General features: G+C 46.6%; 1 protein-coding gene and 1 long non-coding RNA gene across 4 annotated transcripts in view; one reads left to right on the forward strand and one right to left on the reverse strand.

Annotated features, from left to right (window-relative positions):
• LOC308066551 overlaps positions 1-9,158 on the reverse strand; it is a 30,618-nt gene extending 21,460 nt beyond the window's left edge. Inside the window, exons 1-2 of the long non-coding RNA XR_013929194.1 lie at positions 8,464-9,158; positions 1-8,391 (exon numbers count right to left, since the gene is read on the reverse strand). The exon at positions 1-8,391 is cut by the window's left edge and continues 21,460 nt beyond it. This is a non-coding gene — a long non-coding RNA (uncharacterized lncRNA). The remainder of the gene's footprint in view (positions 8,392-8,463) is intronic.
• Positions 9,159-9,213: 55 nt separating this feature from the next.
• Positions 9,214-21,049, forward strand: part of PLXNB2 (plexin B2) — a 267,859-nt gene continuing 256,023 nt past the window's right edge. Inside the window, exons 1-2 of one of the 3 annotated variants that reach the window (XM_080393894.1) lie at positions 9,214-9,341; positions 19,591-19,693. The gene's annotated coding sequence lies outside the window, so the exon portion shown is untranslated. Of the gene's footprint in view, positions 9,342-9,372; positions 9,735-19,590; positions 19,694-21,049 lie in introns of those variants that run through there. The other 2 variants (XM_080393896.1, XM_080393895.1) reach the window with 2 other exon arrangements.

A 21,049-nucleotide genomic window follows, 5' to 3' on the forward strand; every position in this document is an offset into this window, starting at 1 on the left:
TAAAAGGAAGAAAGGATGCTGAGGCTGACCCAGCGGCTGATCTAGTAGTAATGCTGCCGCCATGTCCCACTCCCTCACCCCATTCCAACCCGTGTGCCGCTGCTGGCTCCATACTGATCTTGCGGCAAGCCAGCTCTGGGAGCAATATCATCAGGTATTCTGGAAGGTATTCTGAAAAGTATATCACTTTTTCTTGTTGTTTCCTGATGGTTGGCTCCCAAAAGAGGCTCATTATGGGAACAGATACGTACTGGAGCTGGACCAAGTGATGCTGGGGGATTACATAGCCAGAAGCAGAGAAGGGGATAGGGACCATCAATCATGGAAGAGAACCTTAGACCAGCTTATCCATACTGTGAAACCTCTCCTGAAGAAATTAATTATCAAGGACATGCTGGGAGGGGAAGGACAGTGTAACAGAGGGACAAGGTGCTCATTAATCATCATTTGCTACTCCCAGTGTTCATTTGCTCACTTCCATGTAGCAGCATGCTGAGAGTACTGCTTGGGAGAGGCGCCAAAGGTAGCGGCAATGTGGTTAGAGTGAAGATTTGGGAGCTGGGAGTTGCCGGCTACAGGCTCTAGTCGCTGCTTTAGTCTATCTCTGGATGACCACGAATTCAGACTCAACTCCCCTGCTCAGGCTTCGAGCTGTTAGATGAGAGAAGGCTGCCCCAGGAGACACAGCGCTGGGTCAGAGTTGCACCCACAGGTATTTTAGTTTGGGCACTGGGCAGCCTGTGCAGGACCTGGCTTAATTCCATCATGTAAAGAGAGTATAGCTGTGTCTGGTTACACCTGTACATGTATGTTGGGCTATTTTCTCTAACGGCAGTGAAGTTTATCCTCCTGGACACTTACTTTGCTAGCTAATTTAAGTTATAATTTATTATTTTTATATACTTCTCTTCCTCAGTCAGAAAAAAAAGGAGGCTAAATGCAAAACAAAACAACTCCAGCAGGACTAAGTAACATCTTCAGAGTACTATAACATTGGCATTGGTCATTTATATCATAGTGGGCTTTACCTTCACTAGAAGCATTGCCATACTTAAAGAAGCAAAACCACCTACTGCAAGGCTCCACTCTTCCCGTACCAGCACGGCTCGATTCTCCTCCATTCCAGTGCACCACTTCCCATAGCCCTTTTAGCCTAGACTTCCAAGTTCCAGAAAAGAGCCATACAACTTGCAGAGCAGCTGAGGTGATCTTTCCACCGTATTCACTGTCAACAGGGGCTCGGCTGAAGGATCATGACCATTGTTAAAAGCTGCATTTCAGGGATGAAGTTACGCACTTGCACAAGTCCAGAAAATAATCAGAGACCTATAAAATTCATCCTACATGAGAAGTTCGAATGAATGGCGGATGAGGAGTGTAAAGAAATGAAGGCTTAGATAAAGTGTAATCAGTTTTCAAATACATAAAGGGTTTTTGTGATGAGGCAAGAACAACCCACCTCCTTTCAGCATCCTTGTTAGCACAAGGAGCAAAGTATTTAATCTGCGGCAAGGAAGGTTCAGATGGGATATTTGGATTACAATAACATTTAAGCAATAGATAAAAGGCCTGCAAAGTGCTCAGACCGCCAACAATGGAGATTTTTAGAAGATGGGAAAACTCATCAAAATTTACCTGCAGGTATAGGTGATATTGCTCAAAGGTAGGGGTACTAGGTACCTCAGAGGTCCTTTCAAGCCCTCTGGATCTACGAACCTCCATGCATGAGGTCGCACAATAGATGTGGTCCCAGCAGAAAGACCGCATGTCACAGAGGGCTGTTGGTACTGGGTTCTGCACCCAGTGGTGCCTATTTGTGTGACAAGCCTTTGGAGGAGGCACCACCTGGGCTGTGGCTGGCTATCGCAACCTTTTCTCCTTTCTAAAAGAAATGTGAACCAAAATGTGTTTGTGCTGTAAAAGTTTTCTTGAAGGGAAGAAACATTCAGAACTAAAAGATGGCCAGATTCCTGATTTGCCTGAGCCACCGTGCAAGACGGTCCTGTAGTTGATGTGACCGAATTTTGTTCAGCTCTCACAAATTTTATACCAGGCTTTGTGTTCTGCCTTGTCTCAGAGGAGCACAGTTTCTGCAAGAATTATTAGAGTAAAATATAGCTGCAGCCTCAACTATTAATCGCTGCGGAAGTGAAGACCCAGGCTTTCTTACACTGCATCTAGGGAAAGAATATGAGTGCAGTTTCGATGCATATATATACGCACATAAACCAGAGCCATTGGAAAAATAAGTATCTGTGTTTTGTACTTGCAGAAACCCATACAAACCCTCACAACTCACTTCAGATTGCATGAGTTCCAGTTATCTGATGTGCCTGTGATAAACATGAGGTGTTTACGTCCTGCATCATTGTCCAGAAGAAAATAATGTAATCTTCTAATAAACTAAAACATGGGGGGGAAAGGCACTTTTGAGACTGATGCGTACAGGACATTGAGATCTTTAAACCTTGATGAACAAGGGCTGTTCACTAGGGAGAAAAGACAATGATTACATTTTGGCCAGTTCTTTGTACCATCTCTCTCCAAGGACAAACACCGCTTTATTCTGGCCTGGGTCCAAGCAAACCAATGCCTTCATCAAGAACATTTCTTTAGGTGCTGTGACACAGTGGCAAAGGTGCTCAAAATGTGATTAATGGCGATGGGAGATCAGAACAACAGTTGATGGTTTTTGAGCTATATGCCACTGTTCTTAAACCAGAGATTTGGATGTGCACTGAACAGCTATTTCACCTACTCATGCAGGGCAGTTTTCACGTGGCAGACTGAGATTGCGCTGGAGTTCTGATATGCAAAGGCAACAGAGATGTGCAAGGTAATTGAAACTCTATTAGTCCATCTTCGTGCTGTTGTCTAACCAAAATCATTTGAGTCGGATGTCCCAGGCCTCAGGACAAACCTCATGATTTATGTATGCCAAAACCTGCTTTTGAAAACACTCATCCTTTTACCATCTCCCATGAGCATCAAAATATCCAGCGTGTCTAGCAGGATGCCATGTATTTATTTTTCACTTTGCTCACAAGGAAAAGCTGCTTTAGTAAACCCACATGGGGTAGCAAGCAGTGTTCAGCAGCAGAATTTTCCCATGGATTGCCCCATTCCGTCTCCTCCCTGTGGCAGAAACAGGTAAGACCTGATTTTTCTACCAATTTCATTGACGTGAAAATAACCACTTTTAAAATCAGGGCTAATGAGCTGGAAATGTACAACAAAAAAATTGCTCAAAACCTGTAAATATGGACTCCGAAAGGCAGCTATTTGACATGCCGAGCCACAACAATGACACATGATTTATTGATTAGTTGTCATCACATGACGGAAACCCAGCTAGTCATTTAAAATACCCATATTATCTTGGAAATCTTCCTATGAATAAAAAGGTAAAATACAGCCTCTGTGTTATTAGTCAATACTTTATTTTCCTATGTTAACTGATGTGTCATTGACAAATTCTGATTGGTCTAAGACTTCTGAAATGATAAATGCTTCTCTAATGCTGTTGTACCTTATTAAACTCCTACTATTTTAGCTGTATGTTTAACTACTATAATAGCAGCTCAACTTGAATAGTATCAACACAAAATTTCTGCAATATATGTTCGGAAAATATTAATTATACACTGTCTGAGGCTACTGATGTAAAAAGATGCATTATTTCCAGCATAAAATAATTAAATCTGATTTTCCACTTCTGAACAGAACACTGTAATCACACACTTGTAATTGTCTTCCTACCGCCTAGCTCTCCTAGCTCTCTCTTTATTAAAAACTAGTTCAAATATTAGTAGATAATGAGATTCTATTATTTTTTCTACAATATAGATACACATATAGCAGCACACACGGCTGTCAACTAATTCCAATATCCAGTTCTCCAACCAGTTGCAGAATTAGTGATACCATTGAGTGTAAGTATATTGGCTGCAGTTAAAATGAAAGGTTACTTTGTCATAGGAGAGCAGTGGCTTTGGAACTTTGCTAGGCAGCTGCCTTAAAGTTGGAAATGCTGGTCTGTCTACTTAATATATATATACAGGTGTGGGTGGGTGTTTGTGAAGGGTCTATTTAAACAAAAAAGAAAGGAGGAGGGAAAAGGGCAGGGCCACATATTGTCAACATTTTACATCCATTTTCATTTTAGCTACATTTTGAAACAACACTAAACTTTCTACTGAAATTTCTTATAATATTTTGATAATATTTTTAAATTAAACTCAGAAAAATCAAGGTAGCATTAAAAAATGCAAGCATTGCCCATATTAACCTTTTCATTACCTAAGGATCTCTTAACCGGGCTCACGCACAGTTGGGTACAACCAGGGCAATATCAGAAGGTCAAGCCTTGACTGAGAGGGCTACTACTTGTAATAGTTACACGTATGTATGTAGACATTGCACACATCCATATTAGGCGTTCTGCAGATTCCACATGGAAATTGTATCCAGGGCCTGCTGGTTTTCTATCTCACACTGTTGTGCAGCAATTTATATTTGTAGCAAAGTATATGCAAAATGTCTGCTAAACTAAACAAAAGCAAAATTCAGACTGGGTAACATTCTGCACGGGGGTAAAGAAATCTATCAAGTGAGGGTTGGTTAGAAAATACCAAAACCCACCTGCTCCCAGTGGTTCAAATATTTCCCAGCATCAAAGGAAAAAAAATTAAGGGAATCATACAATTAACCTTACATTATTTTATCCTTAAACTTTTTTTTTTTTCTGGACTGTTGGAAAATAGACACTGAGAAATCCATCAACCAGAAAAATACCCAAATACATATAAATTGATCTGCCATGTAAGTTTGGTGCAAAGGGCATAAAAGTCAGGATGTGTGCAGTGACATTTCACAAATCTAATAACAACACCTTAGATTTATCTGGCACTTTTCATGCAGAAAAAGTAGATCCCAGGGTGATTTATGGACTGTAAAAAATATAAATATGTATATTTGAATAATTTCAGTCGCTAGCAGAAGATAACGTGGTGCCCTATCAGAACCAAGACATCAGATGGAGGGTGAGAAAGTCTTGTAGAGCCCTTGTTTATATCTTCACCAAGAGACTAAAACCACTCAGCTAGTGTCCTGCTTGTGCTCTCTGCATTCCCATCACTGACACAAATTTCTTACAAAGGATGGCGGTAGCAGCGGTGCTAGGGCACACTGAATCTCAACTACAGCTGTTGCCTGGTACTGCAGATGCATTGCTGCTTACACAAGGAAGAATCCTTTCCACTTTCTTCCCCCTCCCCACCCTTCAGAAGAGAGTTGGGATGCGGGATATCCTCAAGCAAGATGTGAGGAAGTTGCTCATTCTTGTGGGCATGCAGACAATCAAAACTTTCTGCACACAGAAAGTGCAATTTTAATTATCTGAAAGGATTTGAGGTTCTTTTTTAGCCATTTAGGTTGCTCGCAGGTTATCTCCATGACCACAGGGCAACAACCTTCCTTCCTAAAGGCTGATAATCAATCACCCGGCTGTTCATCTGCCCATCAGCCCCTCATAAAAATGTCAGAACACATTGGCTAGTTGCAAACAAATGAATAAAAGAGGTAGAAGCCTCAAAGATAATTAAGTTCCCAGGGGTTTGTGAGCATCAGTGACTAAAGACTCAAATTAGTTTTCCAACAGGGAGAGGTTCAGGAGGAACTCTGCTGCTAAGGGCTGCACTTGGCAGCAGCCAGTCACCCCGGCAGTGCAGGCAGCCGTGCCGTGCAGGCAGCACGCGTGTGCTGCTCCGGACCGGCGACAGCAGCTGCTGCCCCTCGCCACCGAGAACAGATGTCACATCAGACATGAAAGAGGAACAGGAGACAAGCTTATAGCAATGAGTGAGTCAGAGACGAAGCCACAGGAAACCCACCTTCATTAATCCCATTGCTTGTGGAACAAGGTGGTTTTAAAAATGACAGCTGGAAATCCAGCTTTTTTACAGGCCTTGAAGGTCTCGGCGGTAGGAAGGATCCTGTATATTGCTGTGCCTTAGATAAAATTGAGAATTGACGGCACTGGAAAAGGAAGCAGGAGAGAGGCACAGGCGTGGTATCCAGTGTACAAGATAATAACAGGCAGAGAAAAAAAAAATAAAAAAAGCAGAAGGAGGTGTGTAATGATGAATGGGTGATAACAAGATGAGGAGAGAAAGAGTGAGCGTGGAGGGAGGAAATAAGTAGGAAATTGAAGTCCGGACTAGAGTCCTATTTACATGCAGTGCCATTATCCGTGTCCTTACACTGGAGAGGGAGAGAGCAAGGCTTTCGCCCTCCCCGAGCCGCACACTGTGCACGTGTAAGCACTCACTGGCAGTGAAGATCCCCAGGTGCTTGGGAAGCTGTTAATCATTCAGTCCTCTACTTGTTGCTCTTTTCTAAGCATTTCTGCGTTTAGGATTTGATTTGGCCTCTTTTTTTTTTTTTCTTTTCCTGTGGGTGGTGATAAGGGAGAGGAATAATCCTTCAGCTGCAAATAGCAGTTTTTGATCTGCAGGTGTTTATCTGGGTTCACTGAGGAGGTATCTCCCATATCCCATACTTTTCCGCAGGGGAGGACAATGTGCTGGCTCCAAGACAAGAAAGGGCCGTTGGGAGGCAGAAGATCACCTTGTGAACACTTTGCACCTTCACAAGTGGACCGAGCGCTGAATTCAGGGCTGAGTTCAGTAACAAAAGTGCCCCAGCTGGAAGGAGCACGGGCCGATAGGCCACGTTTTAGAACAGGGGTCCTCAAACTCTTTAACCAGGGGGCCGGCGCGCGGATGAAGCGGCAGGCAGCCATCTGCGGCTGCTTGGTTCCCCCCCAACCCCCGGCGGGGGGGTCTGTAAATACCGGGGGGCCGGATTGGGGACCCTGGAGGGCCATATCCAGCCCGCGGGCCGTAGTTTGAGGACCCCTGGTTTAGAACATCCACATGTGCCTGGCAGAACAGCAACTTACAGAGGGTTACCAGAGGAGACAGCTGCCCTGGGATGGGATGCTGTGTGGCCACCTCGAGCTCTAGTTCAGCTTTGTAATCCCTGTCGCACTCGGCAAGGTCAAATGCACAGCAAGTAATTGCTACAGACTGGGTGAAGATTCAGCACAGCTTCACTTCACCAGCTCCTCTTTTGAGTTAAACATACTGTCACCATTGCTCTGGCTTTGTACGTGTTCACAGGCAGGTTCCAAAAGAAAAATAAATCAGGCTGTTGCGAGGCTGGAGCAACAGGAGTCAGAGGAAACCGTTCCAGCCAGAGGGAATTGTGCGATGTGCCGGCAGGGGGCTAAGGCTCAGATTTAGCCTGGGGACAGCCACTATGAGACAGCAGAAGTACAGCAAGTAGAGCCCTGGCCAGTGGCCATGGGATGGAGCAGGTGTGGGCTCACACCTGGGGCTTCCGCCCCTCAGCAGGGCAGCATCACTAGGTTTGGAGCAGGGACACACACACATGACAGAGCCCCTAGCAAAAGCCCCTGGGGCAGAGCGTGCTGGGAGGCAGGGATTCACAGGCCAGGGCACAGGGAGAGCTGCCTGGCCGGTAATTCCAGGGCATTCTGCCAAAAGTTTGGGCACAACCTGGCCAGAAGCCCAGACGTTGAAAAAGCAGCCTGGAAAGTGAGGTCTTACCAAGCCCATTAGCAGCCTGTGAGTTTCTCTGTCCTGGATCCCTCCCAGGCTTGCAGGACACGACTAACCCAATTTTCCTAGGGAAGTCCCATCTCTGTCTTCTTCAGATTCCCCTTCCTCTCTTCCAGCAAGCAAAGAGGTACAGAGGGGAATCCAGATCTTTAGAAATGCTGCACAGTTACGCCCGAGCCATTCTTTCTCATCTTATCTTACAGTGATTCAGCCTGGTCAGGTGAAGAGCAGGAAGGAGACAAACAAACAAGGATGAGGGCCTTCTGGTGGAGGCTAGCACAAAAACTGGGCCAGCCCAGTGAGACCCAGCCAGCCCAGCCTGCCTCCTGAGAGCAACCCCAGAGGGAAAACCACACAAAACACCACGTTACCTTGGAACGGTCCCAACCCACCATTATGACTTCGGCGACACTTTGCACGGCCAAGGTCTGAAAACCAGTTTTAACATCTTTTCCAACAGTCTTGCACTTTTTACTCTTGCCCAGGTTTTGGAGCTGATATTTATTTATTTGGTGTTTGCTGCCATTCTGAGGTACAACGATGATTTTCCAGCAACTTCCAGGGTGCCGCCTGAGAAGCATGGTTTTCGCACCAGCTCTCTCCTGTTGTTTCAGTGTCGTTCAGCCCAACGCACACAGCATTTAATGAAGCTGTGCTCCAAGTGCCAACAGCAGCTAATTAATTACTCCTCGCAACATCGCCGGTCCACATTTGACTGATGGAAAGCTACCCACAAAGTTTAAACAACCTGCCCAAAGCTTACCTGAGCCATTCTTCTAAGACATCCCTCTTTTTAATACATTATCCCTACATCACTTACAGTTGAGACAAATTTGAGATCTGAACCGGGGGAAGATTGCGGTGCTAAAGCAAAGCAATGCTATGCTTGCAGGCAGCGCCCTTCATTAACTCCCGTTGGCATGTTTCTGGGGGAACAGAGGAGAAAAGACCTTCAGAAACTGTGATTACAGAGTTTACCTGGGAGGGATAAACCCCGGGGTACTTCAAGTCCACGCAAAACGTTGCCAGTGACACAATTGTGGCCCCACAACGACAGGGCTGGGTGCACAAGGCGAGCTCTGGGAGCCCAGGAGCCTCTCTGCTCCGGGCTGGAAATCACACTGCCCCCGAAACACCACCGACACGCCGGGCAGCCCGCGGCCTTCAGCAAAGAGACCTCTTCCCCCGCGGGTCAGAGGGCGAGACGGCGGCCAGCGCCCGTCCCAGCGGCGGGCAGAGCCCCCCGGCACCGCGCACCCGGGGGCTGCGCTCCCCGCCCCGGCGCTCCCGCGGGAGGCTGGCGGGAGCGGGGGGGGGCGCCGCCACCGGCGCTGCAGCAGCCGCCCCCGGCCCGGCGCGTCCCCGACTCGGGGCTCCCCGGGAGCGCTCGGCCCCGCGGCTGGCGCCGCGCCGGCTCTGCCTGGCTGGCGGGCAGCACAAAGCGGAGACGGGGAAAGGAAAAGGGAGAGAAAGTGCGGCTCCTGCCTCCGCCCGGCCCTCCGCCTGGATCTCCCAGCGTGAGACAGCGCTGCAAGCGGATCCTGACCGGGGGCAGGGGGTGGAGAGAGGCGGAGGAGGAGGACGGAGGGAGGGAGGAAGGGAAGGAGGGACGAACGGGAGCCTCTCTCCTTCCCTGGGCTGTTTTTTCAGTTTCCTGTCTCGCATTGTGCTCACAGCGGATATGTGCTGCGCCTACAGGTGTGTCCCCTCCTCGCAGCTTTTCCCCGGCTCCCCGGCGTAGGCTCCGGCTGTCGGGGGGCGGCGGCGGATCGCGACCGTCATGTGATGATTAATTCCTCGCGGGGCGGTTTCTCTCTCCTCTCTCCCTCTGCCTTCCCCTCCCTCGCTCCCCGCCGCTCTCCTTCCTCTCGGAGGTGGCCGCAGCCGCTGCCGCCTTCGCGCCGACTCCGGCTGCTGTGGCGGCGGCGGGGCCCGCCGGGAGCACGGGCGGCCGCCGGGGGCTGCCGTAGCGCCTCTGCCCAGCCCGCCGCCGCCCGCCCCGGGCTGCCGGGAGCCGCCGCTCCCGCTCGGGCAACTCGGACGGTCCGCGCCCGCCGGGCTGCCTCCCGCCGGCGCCTGCACCTGTTGAAGGTAACGCAGCCCCCAGCGCGGCCGCTGCGCGTCGGGGCTGGGGCGGCGGTTTCGCGGCGAGGGGTCCGGGCCCCCCGCTCGCTCGGGGGCCGCCGAACCGCGGGCACGGCAACTTCCCCCTCCTCGGCTGCGGCCCCCGGGGCCAGGGCGGCAGGGGCCGCCGCCGCGCTGCCCGCGCCCCAGATGGTTCTGGTTAAGGGGCGCCCAGCCCAGCGGCGGCTCCGGACTTCGGGCGCCTTCCCCGAGCCGCCGCGCAGGGACGGGGGGAGGCGCGGGGCGGCGGCTCCTCCCGCCCGGCCGCCGCCGAGCGCCGGTGCCCCGCGGAGCTCCCTGCGCTCCGCTCCGCTGCGTGGGGGCTGGCGGCGGCGGCTGCTGCTGCTGCTGCTGGGGGGTTCGCAGTCCCCCCCGGCGCGGCTGGGGTCGGCAGCCCCGGGGTCAAGGCTCGCCCCGGCCCCGCGCTTCGCCTTGGCCCTGCCGGCTCGGGGGCTCGCCTGGGATTTCCTGCAAACGCGTTTTGTCTCTTCGCAGAGGCAGTTCTAAACTTTCTTTCCGAACTGTTAATTAGATGTGCTGCGCCTCGCTCGCGTTCCGTGCAGGCGCATGGGCGCGCGGGGCTGGGAGGGCTTGTGACTCCCGGCGCTGCGACCGGGCGCTGCCGGGCGCCCCTCTCCCGTCGCTCTCCCGTCCCTCTCCCGTCCCTGTTCAGCCGGGCCGTACCTGTGACCTGTGACTTTGCCTTCGCCGGGACTGCGACAGCCTCGGTGGCAGCCGGAGGCAGGAGGGGTAGATAACGATTTGGGTCCTTTCTGGGTTAGCCAGGCGCTCAGGTGAATAATACAAAGAAGGAAGCATAAGTTTATCGCGACTCGGGAATCTCGTGGAAAATGGTATTGCCTTTGTTGTCCGTGAGTTATAACACTACGGTCCCGTCCCTTTGGCCGAGCTCGTTCTTCAATGATAACTTGCTTGTGAGGGAACTTGATGCTTTTGTGACTAACGCTGTTACCTTGAATGTGATGATAAGCTTATTGAACACCAGAGGGAACTCTGAATAGGTAATTCGTTCGAGGGAGATGTATGCTTATTTTACTGTTTATGTTCTCATTACAATGGAATCTAGAAGGAAGCAAAGGTTGGTAAGTAATAGGCTGCCGGTATGTACCTAGGATCGGCTTCAGCTTGCTTTATGGTTCTTTTCTGAAGGCGTCAACCCCAATGCTGGACTGAAAAAAAATAATCTCTTTCTTTCCTTCCTTCTAAAGCTTGAAATACAGAACTGGCTTTGCAGGACCAGGATTGTGTGTACGGTGCTGTAGGCAAATCAGCTGGGAGACCTGTTGGCTGTAAGCTAGGGACTGAGATTACATACGCACGTTGGGCTGGCGCTTAATGCCCAGCCTGCCTCTTCGGTGCGAGATGTATCCGGCGTGGTTGGGTACGGGGGCTGCCGCCTGCGATGGAAAAGCCAGAACAGAGCATGCTTCCAGCCAAAACAAAAGGGAGGAAGTCTGCTGCCGAGCCTGGCATGGCTTGTCCTCCTTGCCTTGAATACTCCTGGGTCCGAAGCCCTGGTGGGAATCTAGTCTGATTGCATGTGAAGAAAATTATCTTTCTTAGAATACATTACTTAAACCAATACAGAAGGTAGATGGTGACAATGTTTGGGGAAGGAGTTTGAATAGTGGCTTCTGGTACCAAAAGCTTTTTACATGGTCTGATAACTGTAAGCAGCTGGAGCCAACCCACCAAGATGTGATGCTGTGTTTTGTAGTAAAATCAATGCCAAAAGCATGCACCTGAAGCTTTGGTTGCTTGTGGTAGTCTGTTACAACAGCATTGATACTTTGACATCTTTGATACTCCTGGATTGGTGACAACATGGGAAGGATAGCAAAATAAATACAGTTGTGACACTGACGCTCCAGGAGCTGAGGCATCCAGCTGTTCATCCTGTCCGTTTGCCAGAGGTTACTCTGCCATTCAGGCTTCTTTTCTATTGGATTTTGAATCTGCCAGAGTCTGCAGCGTGGCATGTGAATGTAAACTACATTTTATGGCTGCTCATATTAGTGTGTAATGTTGTGAAGTCCAGTAGTGTGAGCCTCCTGTTCGTCCCTGTCCTGGCCGGGTGACAAGGCAGACAGCGGGGTGGGGGGGGGGGGGGTTGGCTAGATCGAGCTGCAGCTGTGAACCACAGCCCATAAGCACCTACATTCTCCTTAGATGGCAAACGTGATGCCAGCTTCTTACCTCGTACCATGTCTGGGTGGGCAGTGGTAGTGGGGAGGCAGCTTTGCACCAGAAGAGGTTGTGTGACCTTCTCAGTAGGTCAGTCACAGCACGTGGGGTTCAGGGTTTCAGAAGGACATAGTAGATGGTGCACCGGAACAGTCTTTCTCTCTTCCTCCTTCATCCATTCTGGGAACTAGCAAGTGAATGAAGGGGGTTTTTCTTTTAGCCAAATCTTGCTTTGTCCATCTAACGTAAAGATCTATTATGTAAAATATCCTCGCTAACAGCGCAGCCCTCTTTTGCCTGAATTTTCCTACAGATGTTGGAGGTGGGATAAAAGCTTTACAAAACTGGGAACTGTTTGCCTTGCATGCAGAAGCTCCCTAAGAACAAATTACATCTTGAAGGGAGATCTCTTGATGAATGCCTGTTAAGAACAAAAAAATATTCCGGTGACTTGTTGCTAATGGGTTTGGATTCTGTCTTGGTTCTGAGAAAATAGTTTGTACATTTATTTATTTTTATGAAGACTTAGTACTAAGCACTTTGTATTTCTGTAACAGCTATAATTTGGAACTTTTCATATACTTTCAAACTACTTATTGTACGAAGCATGGAATGAAGGTATTTACTACACTAGTGTCACATTCTGAATATTGAGTTACAATTGTAAAATTAAGGTAACAAGCTTAAATTGGGATTTGCAACTTTAAGCTCTTGCCAGCAAGCAGTTAATGGCAATGTTAACTGCTAGTAAAGTAATTGCTACCGTTCTTTTACTGTCATTTTGTTCTCACTCTCCTCCAGTCAGACTGTTCCACAGAGATATAATGAATATTCACCAAAATAGCTTGGCATTGTCACTTACGCAATTCCTCATCAGATCCAATGTGTTGATGAGTTAATGTGCACTTGATTAAATGTACTTGATTTATGCAAACAAAAAATGTAGGTCCTTCTTGAAGTAAAGTTAGCACCTGCACAGCTGTTAGTGAGATGAGAGTCTAAATAATTAAGAGGGAATTAAGTAAACAAACGACCCCAGTGTGATCTTCTTCCTCCTTACTCACCTTTATCTTTTAGTTCAGCTCAGTAGTGGATGTTTGCTTTGGCTTTTCTTGACAGGTTTTCTCATGCACCACACGATGTTATGAAGCTCAGCTTATGTGTGTGTGTGGGGGGGAGGGGGATGATGTCCTCTCTAAATGGCTGCTACCATTAGAATAAAAATAAATATGAAAAAAAAGACCATTATTAGCTATAATAAAGCCAGAGGTAACTAGAATTAGTAGAGTATTACTTTAAGAGTTTTGTTTAAGTGTGAGACTGACTCGGATTTGACATTGGTCTGGTAATTCTTGTTTAAAAAAAAATAAAACAGCACAGCCTGCATAAGTCATTGAGGGGGTGTCTGTTTAAAAAAAATAATGGATTTAGGTAGTAAGTAACTCCTAATCTTTGCTTGGACAAAACATATGTAGGCAAAGTGGAAATAAGGAGCTGGAAAGAGCCATTTTGTCTAAGCCAGTAGTGGCTTAGTGGTACAAAAAGCTTCTCAGACTACAGAACTGCTCAGAACTGGCCACAAAAAGAGGCTGTGGAGTGCTTGCCCCTGGAGGCTCCAGAGGGTGGATGGAGGAGGGAGAGGGCAGTTGCTTTCCCGAGCCCTGGAGCAATAGGGCAGGCTAGAGGGTTGTTCAGTGGACCTTGTGGAGTTGGGGCTTACTTTCTGTAGTGTCACGGTTTAACCCCAGCCGGCAACTAAGCACCACACATCTGCTTGCTCCCTCCCTCCCAGTGGGGTAGGGGAGAGAATTGGAAGAGTAAAAGTGAGAAAACTCGTAGGTTCACATAGACAGTTGAATAGGTAAAGCAAAAGCTGTGCACACACACAAATCAAAACAAGGAATTAATTCACCACTTCCCCTCGGCTGCAGGTGTTCAGCCATCCCCAGGACATGGTGGCTTCATCATGTGTAGCAGTTGCTTGGGAAGACAAACGCCATCGCTCTGAATGGCCTCCCCCTTCCTTCTTCCCCCGGCTTTATATGCTGAGCATGACATCCCATGGTCTGGCATATCCCTTTGGTCAGCTGGGGCCAGCTGTGCCAGCTGTGTCCCCTGCCAGCTCCCGGTGGGGTGGGGTGAGAGGCAGAAAGGGCCTTGGCTCTGTGCAAGCGCTGCTCGGCGGTAACGAAAACATCCCTGCGTCATCGACACTGCTTCCAGCGCAAATCCAAAGCACAGCCCCAGCCTAGATACTATGAAGAAAACCAACTCTACCCCAGACAAAACCAGCAGGTTTAGGCAGATAGTAATTTAGTTATCTGTTAAAATCAAGTATTTCTGTTTCTGTCTCAGCAGTTAAGTTTCTGAAAATATGTAGCTTTTGGATCTCTAGGTTTCCATCTCAGATGGTTGAGGGAAGACCTACTTGTTGACGTAGTGTCCAAAAGCGTCTGTGCTTCACAAACGTTAGTAACAATTATGTAAAAAAATCTCAGAACCAGCTTGATGATTGGCCCCTGCTCAATTCCTCAGCCTTAGACTGCCGTAACATGGGGCAGAGTTTGTCCCCAGGAATGAGTCAGCAGAACTGTGGTCACCAGCCACGTGCTCAGTGAGACGCTCTGTTTCTCTTTGGAATTTGGCTTCTGGGAGCCAGTGCTAGCACAGGTTGATGATTAGCTCCACACTGATCTCCCTGGGCTTAGGAGCCTAGCCACTCATCAACGGAGTCCACCTGGTGCCTTCTGAAGTGGTTCTGGTCTTGCTCCACCTTTGTGGTTAGCTTCCATGTTTCTGCCCTTCTGGGTTGGTTTTTGACATGCCCTCTTCCACCACCTGCCCTCAGGCAAACAGTTTTGTGATCCTGGAAACCAGTGAAATTAGTAGTTTTGATTTATTTGGTCAAAGTGTGTTGTCTTCAAAAAGTTAGTTATCTAATTGAAACCTTATTTAGTTTTAATTAAAACCTTATTCTAGCGTTTCGCTTTTCTTGCTAACTAGCATCACTAATTTAAGGCCACAGGTAAAAATTGGAGGCAGTCAGTCTCACCTCTGTGCCCAGCAAAATCATGGAGTAGATCCTCCTGGAAACTATGCTAAGGCACTTGCAAAATGAGGTGGTGACAGCCACCATGGCTTTATTAAGGGCAAATCATGCCTGACAAAATTGGTGGCCTTCAGTGACAGAGCAGCTGGACTTGTCCAAAGCATTTGACACACACTCCCATGTGACATCCTTGTCTCTAAACTGAAGAGATGTGGATTTGGTGGATAGGGAAATGGTGCTCAAAAGGGTTGCAGTCGATGTCCAAATGGAGATCAGTGACAAACACTGCTCCTCAGGGTTTGGTATTGGGACCGGTGCTGTTCAGTATCTTTGTCAGTCACAAGGATAGTGGGATTGAGTGCACCCTCAGCAAATTTGCTGATGACACCAAGCTCAGTGGTGCAGTCAATATGCCGGAGGGAAGTGATGCTGTCCAGAGGGACCTTTACAGGCTTGAGAGGTGGGCCCACACGAACCTCATGAAGTCCAACAAGGCCAAGTGCGAAGTCCTGCACATAGGTTGGGGCAATCCCAAGCACAGATACAGGCTGGGTGGAGAACTGATCGAGAGCAGCCCTGAGGAGGAGGACTTAGAGGTGTTGGTGTATGGTCCAGCAATGTGCGCTTGCAGCTCAGAAAGCCAACCATATCCTGGCCTGCATCAAAAGAAACATGACCAGCAGGTTGAGGGAGGTGATTCTCCCCCTCTTCTCCACTCTTGTGAGACCCTACCTGGAGTACTGCGTTCAGCTGTGGGGCCACCAGCATAAGAAGGATGTGGATCTGTTGGAGCAAGTCCAGAGAAGGGCCATGAAGATGATCAGAGGGCTGGAGCCCCTTTCCTATGACGTCAGGCTGAGACAGTTGAGGGGGTTCAGCCTGGAGAAGAGAAGGCTCTGGGCAGACCTTATAGCAGCCTTCCAGTACCTAACGGGGGCCTAGAGAAGGCTGGAGAGGGACTTTTCACAAGGGCACGTGGTGATAGAGCAAGGGGGAATGGCTTAAAACTGAAAGAGATTAGATTTAGATATTGGGAAGGATTCTTCACTATGAGGGTGGTGAGGCTCTGAAGCAGGTTGCCTGGAGAAGTTGTGGCTGCCCCATCCCTGACAGTGTTCGGGGCCAGGTTGGATGGGGCTTTGAGCAACCTGGTCTAGTGGAAGGTGTCCCTGCCCATGGCAGGGGGGTTGGAACTAGATGATCTTTAAGGTCCTTTCCAACCCAAACCATTCTGTGATTCTGTGATTTTGGCAATTTGCAGTGAATGGAATTTGTATTACTTGACAGTCACGGTTTTCTTTATGTTGTGGTATGTTATCTATCCTTCTTTCTGTTAAAGTTGTTCAAAAGCTGTCTCGGGCCTACAGCAAACCAGGAAGCTGTGGACAAGCTCTACCCCTGAGCTGTCCTGTCCCTACTTCTTAGCTGGACCTGCACAGGTAGACCTGTTGGGAGCACTCTGCCAGATTAAGTACGTAGGAACCACCTGTGATCAGCATGGCTTTAAATAAAAATTCATGAGATTTTTAGTACTTCAAGTGAATTGTTACAGGATTTACCTTTTCAGAATAAGGTACATTCATGCTTATTGCTGAATAGACCTAGACCTGGCTAGCGTTTCTAATTAAGCTGGATTAAGGTGACATGTCGATGTGAAGGAAGCTCACATAAACCTGACATTAACCTTGCTATGTCTAGAGGGATTGTTGGGGCGATAGCTTGGTCTCTTGACGAAGTGATGCAGAAATCAAGGTCTCTCACAGTTCAAGCTTAACCTTCTGTCTGTACTAATTGACTGTGTTTTAAATATGTAGAAATTTCAGGAGTGAACGCATGTCTTTTTCCCCAGGGCTTTTGTTTGTCTTCTAGATAGTTTAAGAGATAGTATCTCTTTCTGACAGATGTATGTAAGAGCTGTATATAAAGAAGATCTAGCTCTTACATTCCTAGTTGCATCACTATTTAGAATTTGTGAAGGACCAGCTCTTTAACCAGTGTTTCCCAGTGGGAAAACAGTGATTAGTCAAATGTATTCTACCATAGGAAGAAAGCAGAGGGCAGAAAAATCCCCACCACATTGATTTGGTAAAAAGGGTGCAAGTGATCTCTCTTGTCCTGAATCAGAAGGACAATTTAATAATCTTTTGTTTGTACTTAGCCTAGGCATACACAGCAAATAAAAGCTTCTTTTCTAAAGATACATGGTGCTTGCAATGGCTAATAGTAGTAGGCTATGGTTTCCTTCAGCTTGTACTAGTTAGTCCTTTCCCTTCAATGGATCTGATTATGCTCATTGCAATTAGAAGTTCAAAATGTGCAGCTTCTCTCTAAAATACGTCAGAAGACCAGCTAATTTGTTGTTCCTTAATGTTGCCACAGTGCGTGTTGAACTTGTGTGCTATGTTCACTTAATCAGTATGAGGCAAATTGGTATTAACTTGATGTTGGGCCTGTTGAATTGTAAGGCAATGAAAGCAATAGTTTAACCTCTTCTATTTCCAGTCTTCTGGGTTTAGTAAGTAGTTAAAAAGCTTTAACAAATTTTTCTGTGCAGTTTTGATTAACATCATCAGCAACTGGGCCTTTTTCTGTCATGAACTGACTTAACACCCCATGAAAACTCTAGCTGGGATTGCGATGCATGCACATCGCCCTTTGAGGTATAAGTTACAAACCTAGAAAAGCAACTGAAATGGGTAACTTTGGGGATATATATTTTTCCTCTCAAACATGCTAAGTGGAGGTGGTTTTGTCTGAAAGGCCTTTACTCAGGCAGAAAGCGTCTTTGTGAGTACTTTGAAGAAGTTTCTCAAGAGCCTGTAACTCTACAGCCATGAAGCTGTCTTCGTGACTGGGAATGTGTCTGCCACATGCTCCAGGTGTTTTCTTCTTCTGCCCACCCAAGCTGTTGAAATGAAAACCCGAAAGACTTCACTTGCTTTGGCAATCCTGTAGCACTAAATGGTGGTATGAGTTTACTTATTAGTGCATTGGATAAAACTCCAGAGAGGTAACGTTTATGTTTATTAACAGATGGCCTCTTCATTTGACATTTAGCTGGGGGAAGATCTGCAAGCATTTCACAGTCCATTGTGCATTTAATTCAGTGCTCAGTAGCATTATTGAAAATGCGGGGCAATATGCTTTTGGGTTTTTCAGTTGGTTTTGGTTTTGTTTGAGGGTTGGTTTGTTGTTATTGGTTGGGTTTTTTTTTTTTGAGACTGTCATTCAGAGTTTAGGGTCAGTGGAGCCATCAAGTCCTACAGTTGTTAGACCATCTCACTTGGCATTGCTCATAGGCCGAACAAATCCTTAGGCTAAAGCATATGTTATCCTGAAAGTACCGAGAAAAAGAGACTATGTCTTCAAGAATTTTGTTCCTGTTCATTTCTCCCTGTTGCAATTCATATCTTGTTTTTAACAGGAGCCTTCTATGCTTTTGACTTGCATCTGTTGGTCCCTTTTAAGTCTGCTCGTGGTTGTATTAAAGTGTTTTTTTCATTGCTGATATTTTTTTTTTTTCCTTAAAGATGATCAAGTAAGCTGTCAGTTGTCTGTGTGGCTTATCAGAAGGACTGAATCTTTAAATCTGATTATACATAATGCTTTTTTTCCCCTCTACACGCTAATTGCTTTTGTGGCTGTGCTCTGCATGTTCTCTAATTTTCAGCATCTTTTTTTGAGCATCAGCCATGGAACTGGGCACAGTATTTCAGTGTCACTCTTTACCATTGCGTACCCCACCCCCCCGCATTCAGTATTTCCATTCACTGTCATATCTTTTTCATATCTTGCATCCATGAAACACATTAGCCCTTTTAATAACATCAGAAGCTCTGAATGCTTAGTTGCAAGACTATGATGACCTCCGCATCCCTTTTTGTTTCCTTGCTTCGTAAGGTCATGGCCCTCTGATTTGCAAACCTGACCTGCATTCCTTGTTACTGGATACGTGTATCTGCATTCAGATATCTTAAGACTGTTTTGGTTGGAATGAGCCCAGCTTGACAAGAATTGAGCTAACACTGTGTGATTTCTTTTCTATTTTTATTTATCATGCTACTAAACCATGTAATCCGTTAATTTTACATTAGGACATGCTTATTTCCAGGTAGCTAATAAAACACTTAGGTAATATAGAGCATAATTCCAGTCATTGCAACTTGAAAAAGGAGGTTTGTGGTTGCACACTGATGTTACTCAGTAATGACAATTTTGGGAGATCTTTCAGTTCAGTAATTTTTGACCTATTTTGCCTATATATTTTGATATCCTGATTTTAAAGTTCTGTTGATTTGATGTTTGTTGGCTGTTATGACGTATCTTGAAGTGTTCAATTGCTGTATTCAGTGCAAAATCAATAGATTTCACCTTCTTTACTCTTCTTCCTTTTGCGTTTATATAGATGAAAACAAGGAATTTTCTATGATGTATTGAGATGCCAGCTCCAAAATAATTCCTTGCTTAGGATGCCCATAAACGCCTTGAGCAAGCTATTTCTCTTTGTGTATGTTGCCCAGTCCCTTGTCTTACGTATTCTCTGAAGCATCTTTTCTGTGTCTCTCCCAGCAGGAACAAGTACACGTCAAAAGGCACTTCATCCTGGAAGCTATTTGCACAGAAGCCTGAGTCCCAAGAGGTCCCTTTCGCTAGTGGCTGTCATGCTGCTCAGGTGAGCTAAGAACTCATTTGAACAGAGGGTTGGGGTTTTTTAACCTCCCTTTCTTCTTCCAAAGCAGCATCTTGCTTGCTTGAGGAGGAGGAGGTCCTCTTGTAGAGCGCTGCAGTGTGGTTGGCTTGGTGCATTAAGACAAGAGATGGCTGTGTGAGGTTTATGTGCTTTGGACATAGGTTGAAATATTACAGCCTCAAACTTAGTGCAATAATCTGGGATGAAAATGTATTCACTTTGCAATTGTCCTGGATACTGTGTGATTTAATAGTGGCTTTTATGCATATTTTTGTACCTTCTGGACCTGTAGTGCAAAATGACATTAAGCAATTTACGTGTGTGAATCATCTCCAGGGTAACTTAGTTATCAAAACATAGTATCTCAATTGCTCAGAGTAACCCTTTCCACTTCTCTAATTGCACTTTTGCAATGTGCATTGCTTATACTGCCGCTCTTCAAATTATTGTGTACAGGTGTACCTGGTAAGAACTTTCCAATTTACTTTTCCCAGTTGTAGCAATTAGTTACTATCTTTTTATTTTGATCCCGAGGCCTGTAAACTAAGTGAGTAGATGTAAACAGCATCCTTGAAACTGAAGTCTTCATGCTGTTTTCTTGTACTGATAATTTGAAGAAGCAGACTGCGTTTTCTGTTGTCTGTGGCATAATTAATCTACTTGAATTATACTTGAATGGGAACTGTGGTATCAGAAGAGGGTTTAGCAGCCTTGGAAGTTAGGAGCTTTTGAATGAGACAGCAATGAAGAGTTTGCATATGTTATTACTCAGCTTTTTGAGAAAAGAAGAGACTGGTAAATTCATGGCCAGAAATGGCTACGTATTTGCTTCCTTTCCTTCCCTCTCACAGACACCTATTTTGCTCACACCTTTCACGTACAGTTAGTTGGCATGGCTGGGTTGTTTGCTGGTGTTTCTCTGATCAAACTGTGATGCTGCTACGCTGTGCTAATAGTTCAGTGGCATTGTTCAGCCAAAACAGGTGTATCTACTGGAATACCAGGAGCCTAGGCTGCTTTGTTTGTAGGTTTGGTGTCCAGAGTGCCATCTGTGCGGTCCCTTGTATGCAGTAGGGTCCTGTAGGTTTCTTGACTGGTGACTTCATGCATTCTGTTTTTTCCGTCTTTAGCAAGTAATTTCATTTTTCTCTGATTTATTGGGTTTTTAAAAAAAAATTTGGCATTGCATCTTTTGGGGGAATTTGGGGGGAATCTGTAGACAAAAAATAAATGTTAGCGGTAGTTTTGTCATGTATAAGTAGGGCAAGTGGATGCTACAGCGTTCCTTCTTGACCAGGAAGGCTGGTGACCTGGCAATTCTGTAAACTATCCTATGTC

Source organism: Falco punctatus (genome assembly GCF_963210335.1).
Source record: "Falco punctatus genome assembly, chromosome: 6".
In the NCBI taxonomy this organism is placed as follows: Eukaryota; Metazoa; Chordata; class Aves; order Falconiformes; family Falconidae; genus Falco; species Falco punctatus.